Genomic DNA, 14,574 nt, shown 5'->3' on the forward strand with positions numbered 1-14,574 from the left:
TGTATGTATGTATGTATGTATGTATATATTGTATATATATATATATATATATATATCTATATATATATATATATATATATATATATATATATATACTGTAGCTTTTATCTTAACAATACTGTAAGAAATCCTTCTTATAGATTTTTTTATAATATACTGTACAAAATTTCTTTTATGAATAAATAAAACAATAAAAAGTTGTTAAAGTTTTGATAATTTTCTATGACTGTAGTATTTACTACTGTACTATGCATAGCTTACTGTTTTCAGTATTTTCCGAATAATGTAGAATTATTTCCTATAGATACAAAAAAACAAAAAAGGGTTTTCAAGGTTTGATACAGTATCTAGCAATAGTTAAAAATTACAGTATAGTACTGTATATCCATGATGACACTCCCACACGTAAACACGGCCACTAGGCGCAAGTGTGCACTAGGCTGCTGTACGATAATCTACCGTAATTTTCTGCCAGAAAACATGTAAGCGTCCCCCCTGGACCAGGTTGCCGCTAACGTACCGTCACGCTTTTTTTTTGCCCTGAGCGGTCATTTCACTAATGATAATTTTTCAAAGTTAATATCATTTCTTTATGCTTATAATTCGTAGTTATAGTTAAAAGCAGTTATATTAATTAAATGGTTGAGTAAAAAAAAACAATTAATACTACTATTATTTCATTTCAAATGGCTACATAATACTGAATATTCTAATGGGTTCTTTTTATCTTCAATCGTAAATCTTACGCCTGGATAAGCAACCAAAGGAAAGGGATAAGTCTCTCTCTCTCTCTCTCTCTCTCTCTCTCTCTCTCTCTCTCTCTCTCTCTCTCTCTCTCTCTCTCTCTCTCTCTTCATATCGTTTCCTGTATAGTTTTCAAATATGTTCGTCATACATTTGTACATTATTTATCCACTTTATCTCTCTCTCTCTCTCTCTCTCTCTCTCTCTCTCTCTCTCTCTCTCTCTCTCTCTCTCTCTCTCTCTCTCTCGGCGTTTCCTTTCCCTTTATAGTTTTGTGAAATTTCGTTGTCCAGTCATTCGGTAATGAGAAGTCATTTTCGCTTTCGGCATCGAAAGAAAACTTTGTTTCTTCAATATACTCATCACTGGAGGATTCAGACCTTGTGCTCTCATTATCAAACAGGTTATCATTATCAAATTCCTCAACAAGAATATCATTTATTTCATCTAAAGAAATAACCTTCCTCTTTAGACCGTTCATTACAAAAGGAACAACAAATAACCACTTATGCATGAACGCCCGAGCGCACTGATAGGAAACCAGTTTTTTCTAACATCAAGCTACCTTCAGAAAAATAGTTGCCAGACATCATATAAGTTTCTATTCACAATCCCCATATGCTGAGAGTGTTGCCAAGTGGTGATCCTATACTTACTATACGAGTAAACGTAATATCACGAGACTGACGGCTTGTAAAAGGCAATTAAAGTCATGAACGGAATATACAGTTGAAGGCGGTACCGAGTAGAACGTGGTGAACGGTTTATCACGTGGGTGACGCTTAACAGATTAAAAAAACATTTTATATAGTTCGGTATTTTCTCTATCCATCCTCTCCCAGAAAACCTTCAAATGTGAATTATCGGAATGTGTGCAGATCTTGACAGTGCGATAACTAGTTAGCGACTGAGAATAAAAAAAATAAAAAGCCCGATTGACGATGCGATGAAGAGGATATCGAATACCGATTTTTCCCTAATTGATTTTTTCTACGTTCTGTCTAATCCAATGTACAGTACATTCTTATGTAAAGGGCGAACCCCAACATTTCTTGATGCTGCTACACTTTAATTATAGACATTTTACCACCTATTTATAATCTTTATTTATAATAACATCTTTAGTAAAAGCTCTTCAATATCACTTTCAGGAGTAAATGCGTTTATGATCGACGATGAAACGTAAAAAAGTTTTCCTTTTAAGGAGGCGTTTTTTTTAGGAAAAAAAAAACACGAAACAAAATTGCTCATATTTAATTTAGTTTGATTTTCTAAGGATAAATAAAACAACATTAATTATAACATTATTATTACATAGTACCTGGTAAGATATCTTTTGCCGCAAAAGTTAACCTATAGACAGATGTTAAAATTGGTTAGCGAGTTCGTTATGATCGGCGATGGAACGTACTAAACAAAGTAATGGGTTTGGTTGTAGTGACATGTTTGGCAGTAGCATGATATAGAATAGTCTTTATTTAATTTAGTTTTTGGTTTCAAAAGTACTATATAAAAGAATTTCAAACAATTTAGATGAAACGGAGCTACTACTGGATGATAGCGGTAGTCTTGCACACGATCTCCCCCCCCCCCTTCTCAGACATCGGGAAACCATCCCCCCCCCATACAATTAAGAAAACAATAGATTTCCTACGCTTCGCGGTGCTTGACTCGCGGATTTAGAATGCTCCTCGCAGATACAGGAAATTTAATTTTTAAAAACTATCGATCGCGTAATTGAGGAATCGCGTAATTAGAACACGTGTAATTCGGGACCCTACTGTATATATATATATATATATATATATATATATATATATATATATATATATATATATATATATACACCCCCTTTAACACAAGGGTTATGTTAATGGAGATGTCATGTTAACGGAACATAATTTCTCCATAAGAAATAATGGTAATAGGGGGTGTTACATTACTGGACATTAGGAAAGTCTGTCTATTTTGGGATTTTGTTACTATTAACTTAAATAAACCCATTATTGATATATTTGAAGGTCATACAAACATTAAAAACACACATTCTTCTCTACTTGTAATTATTTTATAGTAAAATAAGTTATTACCCATCACATTCACACCAGGACACATCACTCACGTCACCACAGTCGGCTCTCTCTCTCTCTCTCTCTCTCTCTCTCTCTCTCTCTCTCTCTCTCATATTTTACCCCTTCAATCTCTAGATTATGTTGATCTGGATCATTGGTTCTGCTACGAAGGACTCCCGATCCGAAGGGTTCAAATCTGGGATACGAGAATAAAGTCAATCATTACCTTGCCAATCAGCATGAATGAGAGGCTTTGAAGGCTGACCATGGGATTTGCTGTCTCTCTTGGCCGAAGAAAACATGAGCAGGAGACCTGTCTTCAAGGTCAGGTGAAGATCTGCTGTTTGGCATCATGGGTTGTAGAAGGCATACTTCAAAGACTGAAGGATACGAACCATGCTCCGTGGAGGAGGTCTAACTTCCGACTGAGGCCAGGTAGGCTCAAAACTCCGTATGAGGGGAGACAATACCGACCCAGAGGAAAGATTAACTCCTTTCGGCCTGAAGGCGAGGGTCAAGGATGAGCGGTAGCCCTTCATCGCCGAGACCAAGAGGAGCTTTTCCCCTGGAAGATATCCAACAAAAACTCTGGAAGTGGCAACCTAGGGGAAGAAATTCGGTCCACGGCACAAACCATCGAAGATAGTCCACCAGTCTGTCAGCTGTCAACTAGAGAATTCAGAAGGTATCCGGACATCCTTTTTAAACTTGCTGTAAAAGCTTTTCTATGTAAGAAGATGTTGGAAAGTGTCCAGGCAAAAAGACATAGGGGACTATGGCTCCGTAGAAGATGATCAAATGTGGTTGTTTTAGTAGATCATGCCGTGGAGGGATTTTTCTCGGGACATCTGTCAGCAGTTGAAGAAGGTACGGGAACAATTTTGCAGAAGCCATGAGGAGCTAAGAGGGTCATCGCTAGGTTGTGGATGATCTTGCCTTATTTAGCACCTTTGTCATCAAGCAGCGCAGAGGGAAACGGCTAAAACGCCATGTTAAACCATCGTTGCTGAATACATCCTGCCGTAGAGCCTGGGGATCCGGGACTGGTAAACAGCAGAGCGGAAGACCGTTGTTCAGGGACAACGCAAAGAGATCCACTGTCGGGTAACCCCTCGATGTCAGGACATTGTAGGCCACTGGATGCTTTAAAAGACTGCTCAGGGACCACTATCTTCGTAGCTCTGCTCAGATGACCATGAACACATTCCTACTTGTTTGGAATGAATCGACCTGATAAGGAAACCAAGTTGTCTTCTGCCCATTTTAGTATACCCAAAAGAGGTGTTGCGAAAAACAAGTACCGCCCTGTTTGTTCTACTTATGCCACTGCTCTGGTGTTGTTGTTTTCCAATGCCACTGAGTGACCGCCCCCCCACACGGGACTGATGTATCTATTGTAGGGCTAGGAAGGCTGCCCTCATCTCTAGGAGATTTAAATGATGGTACCATTCGGACTCTGACCAAAGTCCAGAGGACGTCTGATACAGCATGTGGCACCCAACCCACCTCTTTTGATGCATCTGAATGGAGCACCAAATCTGGGGAAGGAACAAGGAGTCAACCTCTCGGCGGAGACTCTCGTCTGTCAACCATCTTTTCAGGTCTGTCTTTGCCCGGGTCCATAGAGAACAGCAAAAAAGGAGATCCTTCATGCTGAACCACATGGGATCTGGCTGCCCTGAAAAAGTTGAATATGAAGGAGTGAAACGGTGACCCATAATGCAAACCACTGCTGGCTGAAAGTGTATTTCGTAGAAGAAAGAGACTTGCCACCTTCTTACAACTTGGACCCCGTCGTTCTGAGGAAACTTCTGCAGGCTGATAATGATGATCACGCCTACGAATACTCATCTCTGAGAACGATGCCAATCCTGTAGGCAAAGGTTGATAATAGGGTGCTGTGGAAGCCGAGGCACCGCACCTTGACCTGGTATGCCTGTATGATCAAAAACAATTAATTGATGATGGATGTCCTGGAATCCAGGCGTATGAGTCCTGGTGGTCAAGCATGCACAGGATGTCCTGTGGACTAACAGCTTGTTTGGCCATATATGCCTTCTCCTTGCAGAACACAGTTTGAAAAACCAATTTGTTCCAGGAGGCCAGGACAAACACTAGAGACTTCTACAGGAAAGAACTGACTGTAGAAACTCGGAGATACTTTTATGAAACATGTTGTTCTGCAAATAAGATGTAAGGCCTCAATCCAGGTGTCCGAACAGATGTTCGGATTCGCGTAGATTATAGAGAGAACTGCCATCACACCTCAAGAAGTGAGGGGGATGAGATGATGTGCATGCTCTTTGTAGCTGAGCTGCAAATTCTCTACTCTTGTTGAAAAAGATGAGAACTCCGAACTGGTAGGAGGATTACAGCCACTATGGGTGTAAACCTAACTCGAGCACGAGAAAGGAGTTATCCTTAGAGAAGACATCGGTCGATACTTTGGACATAAAATTCCTATCACTGGCTGGGGGAACTCAGGCTAGAGGAGAGCGTGATTGCCAAAGGGTTGACGAACAAGACCGAGGTCAAGCAAAGGGTTGGTTGGAAAAGCCTCTCCAGAGGAGGATCTCACTGCTTGTACCAGTCCCGAAGGAGTGTAGGCCTACGATGACAGAAAACAAGAGGAGAGGAATCCCAAAATCTAAGTTGCTATAGTTATAATGTAAGCATGAGCTGAACTCAATCCCTTAGAACAAATGGAAGGGAAAAGGGATATCCCCATAGGATTATGTTTCCAGATCCAGTTGTGAAGGGTCGAGAAGCAGATCCAAGGAAACGGCCCAAAACCATGACAGAGATCCAGCAAGTTCTCCAACTTGAGGAGAGAAGCAAAGCAAATAATCATAAAGGATTATGTTCACAAGATTCGTTCTGAATCACATGAAAAAGGCGGTAGAGGTGAGTGGTTGGAAGAATTCTGTTGCAGCAACCGCTGTGCAGAGCTATGTTCTACATGCCTGGAGGCGGCGTAAAGGTGAGAGTGCATGTGCAACTAACGAAGATCTTATCATTCAATGAAGATGTGGACATGTAAGGTAACCATACCCCAAAAAGTGACCAAAGGGAAGATGTAGGAAACAGAAGATGAGACCTCGTCCCTATGGCACCTGGCACGTCACCCCACTAGTAGTAGTAGAGGTCGTGGTGCGGAGAAAACGTTCGTAAGGGACGAACGTTCATGAATGCTGACGAGAGTTGAACAGCCAATAAAAAAAGATTGCCAACTGCATGCACAGGCCCTTCAAACAACTGCCTGACACTTGAGACGTATCGAAAATCGAAGCTCTAAGAAGATCAATACATTGGGAAACTGATACCACTATACTTGTGTGAAACAACAAGTTCCAAGTGGCGAGTGAGGTACTGAGAACCAAAGTTGACACTTTATGCTTTACACCTTCTATTGATGGAGAGTGCTGGGTTAGGTTCCAAGAAGGGAGATTGTGCTCAGCTCCCTCAACTGCATGTCGTGGGAAGCACTACCCAAGTAGTGCAACTCGAAGAGAACGAAGGATGATGTTATGTGTTGTCTAGATAAGGAAACTCACAAGGAGACTCAAAGCAGTCTTAGAAGTCATAGAGCTTAATCACTCTGTGTACAATGAAAAGAGGAGAGTCTCGCTGGGAAAAGTAGTATGCTTGCTTGAAGCGAGGATCGCAGTCAGTAGAGTTCTGCAATCCCCACTAGAGAAGTTTTCCGTTGAACGAAGTTGGAGAAAACTCACCAAGGTTCGAGGCTTCCAAGATTCTTTGATGGCTGTTGGAGAATCTACTCGCAAGGTGGAAGAGCTGTCCATCAAAGGGGGAGGGCAACTTTACCTCAGAATGAAAAGTAGCGAGCTGAAGGAAAACATCAGGTGCTGGAAGAGGTTGCTGACACACCAGGAACCTGGAAGAGAGCTGATAATCGTGAGCTGACGGGCGATCGTGAGCTGACAGGCAATCACAAGCTGACATGAGATCATGAGCTACCAGGTGATTGCGGGCTGAAGGGTGACCTGAGGGTGATCATGGACAATGGTAATGGACAATGGTAAGCTGTTGAGCGATCAAGGGCTGACTAGTGATCGCGGGTGATGACGAGCTGATGGGCGATCACGAGCTGTTAGCAAACGATTATGAGCTGACTGGCTATAGTGAGCGATTGCGAGCTGATAAGGGATTGTGGGCGGTCGCGAACTGACGAAGAAGCTACAGCAGGATTGGGCTTGGCGTGTCTGCTAGACAACACAAGTTTACGGGCAAAACGAGTCAACTGGGTGTGACGAGTCTTGCTGGGCCTGACGATTCTGCTGGGGGAGACACGTCTTCTAGACGAAGACCAGATTCTGGACGAGACAGGTAGGCTGGGCGAGATAGGTAGGCTGGGAGAGACAGGTAGGCTGGGCGAGATAGGTAGGCTGTGCGAGACAGGTAGGCTGTGCGAGACAGGTAGGCTGGAGCGAGATGAGTCAGCTGGGTGTGTCGAGTCTTCTGGACGACGAGGTCTGCTCCGAAGAGCAAAAGCGGGGAAATGCCCCGAAGCAGGAAACCAAAAAGGAGAAGGAAGGCTTGAGTAGATCGTGTTGCAGAGGGAGTTCTCTTGGAGACTCCGTCAGGAATTGCAGAAGGTCAGGAAACTATTCTGCATGATGCCATAGCAGAACTATGAAAGTTATTGAAAGGTTGACTAATGTTCTGGCCTTGTTGAGTACCCTCTTCACCAGATTCACCAGAAACAATAGGGGAAAGGCGTAAACGTCAATGTTGCCCCACCGTTGTTGGAATGCATCTTACCAGAGCGCCTTGGGTCTGGAACTGGGGAGCAGTACAACGGGATCCTGAAGTTCAGGGCTGTTGAGAAAAGATCCCCAGTCGGAGAACCCCACAAAGTTAGGACTTTGTTTGCTACTAGATGATCCAAAGACCAGTGGGTACTCACTATCTGAGATGCTCTGCACAGGTTGTCGGTGAGCAGATTCCTCTTGCGCGAATTGAAGAGTGCCGAAAGTGGTATCGAGTGAATCTCGGCCCTTTTCAGTATCTCGTACTGCTAGGGATAGGGGCTGCAAAAAGGTAACTCCCTGTTTGTTGATGTAAGCCACTACTGTGGTGTTTTAGCTCATCACCACCACTGAGTGGCCAGCCAGGAACTAGTGAACTATTGAAGGACCAGAAAGACAGCCTTCATCTCTAAGAGATTTGTGTGGAGGTACTCTTCTGATTCTGACCAGAGGCCTGAGGCTGTGTGGTGCAGCACGTGGACCCCCACCCTATTTTTGAAGCATCCAAGAACAGCATCAAATCTGGGGGGAGGACGACAAGATTCACTCCCTTTTGTAGGTTCTCGTCTAACACCCACCATTCAAGGTACGTCTGTTCCGCTGTAAGATGTCCGGGGAGTCAAAGGCCTGATTCCACCGGGACTTGAGTCGCCACTGGAGAGATCGAATACTGAGGCGACCGTTGAGAACTAGACGGGGCACAGATGAAAGGTGTCCGAGAAGACGTAACCACGTCTGGGCGGAAAGTTCTTCTCCTCTGAGAAAGGGTATTGCGACCTTTCTCAGCCTCATTATCCTGTCATCTGAAGGGAAGGCTCTGTGGAGATTGGTGTCTACTATCATACCTAGGTATACTAGTGTCTGTATAGGAAGCAGGGCAGACTTCTCAAGATTTACCATGATCCCCAAAGCTTGGCAAAACCTCAGAGGTTTGTCTTGGGGCTGAAGAAGGGTTGCCACGAAGTCCGCTAGGATTGGCCAGTCTTCCAGATAATGGAGGAGACAGATGCCAATCCTGTGTGTCCAAGATAATACTAGGGTTAACACTCGGGTAAAGACTCGAGGTGCTGTGGAAAGACCGAAGCACAGTACCTTGAATTGGTATTTCCTGTTGTCAAGGCTGAATCTTAAGTATTTCGTGGACGGATGGATTGGGATTTGGAAGTACGTGTTATTTAGGCCAAGTGTGCACATAAAGTACCGTGGTCTTACAGCTTGTCTGACTGCGTCTGCCGTCTCCATGCTGAACAGAGTTTGCTTGACAAACTTGTTCAGAGATGAGAGGTTGATGACGGGTCTCCAGCCTCCAGATGCCTTTTTCACAAGAGTCGACTGAAGAAGCTTGGGGACTCGTTGATGACCTACTGGAGAGCGCCCTTCTTCAACAGTGTCTGAACTTCTGCCCACAGGGCTAGCCCTTTTGCTGATCCCATCACAAAGGAGTCTATTGACACTAGATTCCTGATCAGGGGAGGAAGAGATGTCGTGAATGGGACGCGATAGCGTTGCTACTACCTGTCCCTGCAACTATGTAGGCATCCACCCACTGGTGGACAAGAAGGGGGAATGCCTTTCCTAGAGTTTGCGGCCTCGGCCGCTCCCTCTAGGAAATTTTCCTTCCCTGGGGCCTAGTGCCTTTCCCGTCTTTGGTCGGAATGGGCTTTTTAGACACCGTTGTCTTCGCTGCTGTCTTGTTCGTCATGATCTTCATTGGATGGGACTGCTGACAAGCTGGTGGTTTATAGGGCTTGGATGTCAAAGCTCAAAGCCTATGGAGGAGGGAGTCATGGTGGGACTTCTTCCATCTCTCAACAGCATGTTCCACATCCTTTTGCTCCAACAGAGAGGATCCCTCTAAAAAGAGGAGTTTCTGAGCCTAATGATCTCGGCATTTGGGAACTGCTGATGGAATCACTCAGATGCCTATCTCAACGTTTTAGAGTGATGTTTGCCCATAGGTTTGAGACTTTATGGGCAAGAAACTCGATGGTGCATGTGCATAAGAGAAGGAAAGTTTCCATCGCTTGCCTGGTGCATTCCTTGGAAAAATCCTTGGTTCAAACCAGGATTCCCAGGGTCCCCAACCACAGATCTAGCCATGAAGTACCCTGCATGGCATACTTCATAACCTTCTCCTGGTTGAGGATTTCTGATGCCGAGAACGAGATCTGACGGCCGAAGAGCCTCACTAAAGAGACTCCCTTTAGTGAGCTATTCCAAAAAGTGATGGAGAGATAGAACTGGACGTGGCTTGTCCATGATCTCAAAACACCTCCTCTGCTGGACGCAAGGAGGTGGGAGAAGCTTGGAGGTAGAGCTGGAACGTTGGGAGGAGAAGAGCTCGGAGAGCTGTTGGGCAATCTTAGTCTGGGCATTCTTTAGCCCTTGAGACCAGGGCAAGGCTGCACTGGTCTTAGAGGGTTTCTGAGTGCTAAAGACACGGTCTAAGACTGTGTTTTTACCCTATCGTGGGGAAATCTCTGGGTCAGTAAACCCATTGAGTACCCTAATGAGATTCAGAACTAGCCAGAATGCATGTTCTGACTCTTTATGCTCCCCCTCCGAAGTGAGACTAGCAGGGAAGTTTCCTTCTTCCACCCCATAGAGCTCCTCTCTGGGTGGGTCGCGGGCCTCCCTAGAGTGTCAAGTGATTCCTGTAGGCCTGAAGGTCCTTGAAGAGGACATAAGGAGAGTATTTGAGTCTTTTAAATTCCTTCCAAAGGAGGTAGGACTCAAGCATCGAAGGCCGGATGGGATTGTCCCTCTTGACCTCCTTTGGTGGTGGAGAACTCTCCGTGCAGGGAGAAACTTCCTCCGAAGGTGGAAGGGAGGAAGTTCGGGCCTCGGGCGGCTCCCTCACCAGAGGTGAGATAGAGGAGTGTCCGGCGGGAGAGACAGGAAGGCCTAAAAGGAGTTAGTTTCACCCTAGGGGATGTGATCGCATCTGAGACTACTCTTTTCCTCTTCAGGGGAGAAGAAGCCAAGGTTCCTCGCGGTAGGTCTGCTGGTGCCGTTGGATGGGAGGTCAGTGATGAGCGAGATGACATGGCAGGCCCGAAGGCTTGCACTACTGTTCTGACCATGGCACTGAACCAAGACTGCTTGGTGACTGATGCACTATCGGAAAGATCCCTGAAGGGGAAGGGACCGAAGGTTCCCTGTGAGAAATCTCTACTAATGTTCGTGGAGGTGGGTCCGATTTTGAAGATCGAATCTTCGGGATCTTGAACCCTTCTGTGGAGCTTCCTTTCCCTTTCCTAGGTGGTTGCACTGTAATGCGTTTGCGGGGAGGGGAATGGGGCGATGGTGACCTGTCACAATCTCTATTGTGAAGTTCCTTATGTTTTAAAGCCTGTAGGACCTGTTCTGAGGTTTGGCGCAATCGGGCAATAGAGCGTTGGCGCGCAGGTAAGTGCTGGCGAGCTGGAGAGCGCTGGCGAGCCAGAGAGTGCTGAAGCGCAGGAGAGCGCTGGTGAGCAGGAGAGCGCTGGCACATAAGAGAGCGCTGCTGAACAGGAGAGCACTTGTGAGATGGAGAGTGCGGACGCACAGGAGAACGGCGCTGAGCATGAGAGCGCTGCCGTGTAGGAGAGGGCACCTGTGCAGAGAAGCGGTGACGAGCAAAGGTGCGCTGGCGCGCTGGCAAAAGTTGGTCCTTAGACCGGTGAGAATGCGCTGGAGAGCACCGGCGATCAGGAGATCGCTGGGGCATTGGAAGGTGCTGATGAGCAGGCGAGTGCTGATGCACCAAAGGGCGCTGAAGCGCTGGAGAGCAATGACACGCTGGCGAGCGATGACACTCTGGAAAGCGTTGAAATGTTGGATGGCGCTGACACGATGCTGGTAAGCGCTGGTACACTGAAGGGCGCTGGAACACTGAAGGGCGCTGGAACACTGAAGGGCATTGGTGCACTGGGGAGTTTTGGAGTGCAGCTAAACACTTAGGAGTGCAGCACGAGCAGGCAGATAATGAGGAGACAGAAACGGTGAAGGCAGGTCAGCAAGTCGGCATGAAGGTTGAGCTGGAACAGGGATGTGCCCTTTGGAAGGGCGAACATCCTCTGACAGGGATCGGGAATGATCCACATAAGAGTCCAGGACCGAAATCCGAGGACTAGCGGCAGCATCATCAGGAGAAGGTCCAGAAACAGGCGAAGGTGAAGGGCTCAAAAGACGACTGAAGTGGAGGCTTCTCTGCGGGAGAAAGCTGCGAGGATGAGGCTGACGAGCCGAAGAGGCACCTTTTCACCGATGGTGAAGGGCCATCTCCTAAGGCGAAGCGGAGGGTGAGCTCTGCGTCGAAGACACCCTTTGAGGGCCGGTGGATCAGCAAGCTGACCTTTAGAAGGAGCAGTTCTCCACAGAGGACTCTATGAGTTAACTCCCCTGAGGAAGAGAAACACTCACAGGAGAGACCGAAAAAAGACAAAGTTCACCTCTCTAAGGATAAGCTGGAACGGGGGGGGGGGGGGACAGAGTCGGCAGCAACAGTTGGAGAGTCTGAAGGAGCAGGGGCATTGGCAGCGGCCACAAAAGATGCCTCAGACACTACCAAATCGACACACAACAGATCTACCTCCGAAGTTGACGACAACTGCGCACTGGCACCACGAATGATGAAGCGCACCAAGGAGTCCTTGGAGGGGGGACTAGGAAGCCCAAGGACATCCACACCTGTAAAAAAGGAGACAGAGACAAGGCTTCACCCGCGGGGAGAGGTGGGGCCACTTCGCTATGGGAAGCAACACCATCTCTCAAGAACCGGGGTTGGCCGTAAATTAAAGGGTATACTGTATGCTGCTACTCGACAGTCTCCCCGAGGAGACCAAATGAGCAAGAGCTTTGGAGGAAGGTCGGGAAGCGGAAGAAGAGGTCTTGCGTTTTTCCCCTTTCGAAGAAACCTTCAAAGGAGAAATATCCGGCTTTGACTTCTTCCACCATCGCCCAAACCTTTCCCACTGGGAGGCAGATCACTCCCGACACTCACTACACCTGTTACCACTATCACACCATTGACTTCTACAGGCCGGACAAAGGGAATGGCGATTGGTGGCCACGGCCGATGTGAAGGTTCCATAGGGCCAACCTTCAAGTCCAAGGAAAGTACACATGATCGCATAAGTCAACACACACACACTCTAATAAAAGAGAAAGCACAAACAAAAGGCATTAATGGGAGTCCATAAATAGGCGAAGGATGAAGAACGGCAACAACCGTACACCATCCGAACCAAAAGCAAAGTGAGGTAAATCACCGGTGTGTGAACGGGAGCGGTAGCAAACTAACCCCCCCTACCCCAGCTAACTAGCAGAATAGTTAGCAGGCTTCGCTAAAAGTAATAACCCCTAATAAATAGCGTAGGTTTGCATTCCAGTTACGGAACAACTTATAGTTTTTAGCTCTTTGGTGCTTGATTATAAAGCTTAAGTAGTTATTTATTACGGCTCCATCACTGAGTATTCAATAGAAACTATGCAAAGAAACAAAGACTTCATTTATTACGGAGAGAGAGAGAGAGAGAGAGAGAGAGAGAGAGAGAGAGAGAGAGAGAGAGAGAGAGAGAGAGAGAGAGAGAGAGAGAGAGAGAGAACTAATACTGTAATGAGAGCTATAAATGTATTGTATGAGAATTATGATACCTTATAACACATCGATCCTTATGAAACACAGTACTATATTATCTATATATAGTAGATGTTTTGAATAAATTGAGAAATAGTATAAACAATGCTCTTTGTTACTGATTAGTATATGCATCAGCTGATCTGATCACAGCACCCAAAAAACTTTGATTGTTAAAATACACCCGAAATTTAAAACAAAAGTACATAAATGTTTTATTAAAACACAATCAACTATTTAAATAATTTTAATTTTCTAGAATGCAATAATGCTTCCGAAGCAAAATTGGATATTTTAAGCTATGATCAGAGAGAGAGAGAGAGAGAGAGAGAGAGAGAGAGAGAGAGAGAGAGAGAGAGATTAGCTGTTGAACAGTACCGTAACTGAATGAATTAAATTTTTTTTGTTTCTTTGAAAGAAACAACTATTACCAAGATACAGTATTTATGTTTTTAGTTCATAAAATAAGCTGTATTTCTGTTTCGGAAATTATAAAAAATAAAATAATTAGTGAGTTTCAGCAATGTTTACATCTTCGTCAATGAGATTATGTGAACATACCGTCGACGGTCATCTTGGCAAAATACGTACACTTACTCAACAATCCTAAAGGAATGTTTTTGCTGTAAAAATAAAATTAATTCTTATTTTGATTCTACTATAAAATGCAGGGGATGATAACACCTCAGTAAATATTTACATCAGCATAATACTGTACTGTAGCCTTACTGTGTCCAGTACATAATGTACAATTGTGCACATGTACACTTTACATATGTTTATAAACTGTGGTAGAAACTAAATAAAATTAATATTAGGTAGTATTTACTGTGTTAATCATAAGCTCAGTCACCTGCTCGGCAAGGAGTAGTGACTTTTTAGGTTAGGAGGTAGCCCACCCTAGCGCATCCCATATTCTTGAAAATTTGCTTTTTGCGCCTCTGTCTGTAACCTAGCCACCGTAATAAACGAGGGTCGACTGTACAGGTATACTAAAAACAAGTAAAAAGAAGTCAAAGGCCAGTTTAAAGATTTGGGCAGAGAGAGAGAGAGAGACGAACGTCTACTATCACCAAGCCAAAAGTAAAAAGTGGCGAGACAATACAGGTGTGTGTGTGTGTATGTGTGTGAGCGGGGTAGCTGGCTACCCCTCCTACCCTACCGCTAGTTACATCTCGGCGAAAGTCTTATGTTATTCTTTTAGCTTCGCCAAAAGTATAATCCCTATAAATAGTGAAAGGGTTTGTACTTAGTGTAGGAAAAAATTAATGTTATCATGACAAAAAAAAATCACCACAGTAACATTATGCACAACTGCAAAATCCTAAGTGGATACATTTTTTTACTATTAATGAAAATAGTGTTC

At 44.9% G+C, this 14,574-nt stretch overlaps 1 protein-coding gene across 2 annotated transcripts in view; it reads right to left on the reverse strand.

Annotated features, from left to right (window-relative positions):
* LOC137640076 (methylated-DNA--protein-cysteine methyltransferase-like) overlaps nt 1-14,574 on the reverse strand; it is a 131,225-nt gene that overhangs the window by 96,196 nt on the left and 20,455 nt on the right. The gene's annotated exons all lie outside the window — the stretch shown is intronic.

This window comes from Palaemon carinicauda, chromosome 4, assembly GCF_036898095.1.
Source record: "Palaemon carinicauda isolate YSFRI2023 chromosome 4, ASM3689809v2, whole genome shotgun sequence".
Classification (NCBI taxonomy): Eukaryota; Metazoa; Arthropoda; class Malacostraca; order Decapoda; family Palaemonidae; genus Palaemon; species Palaemon carinicauda.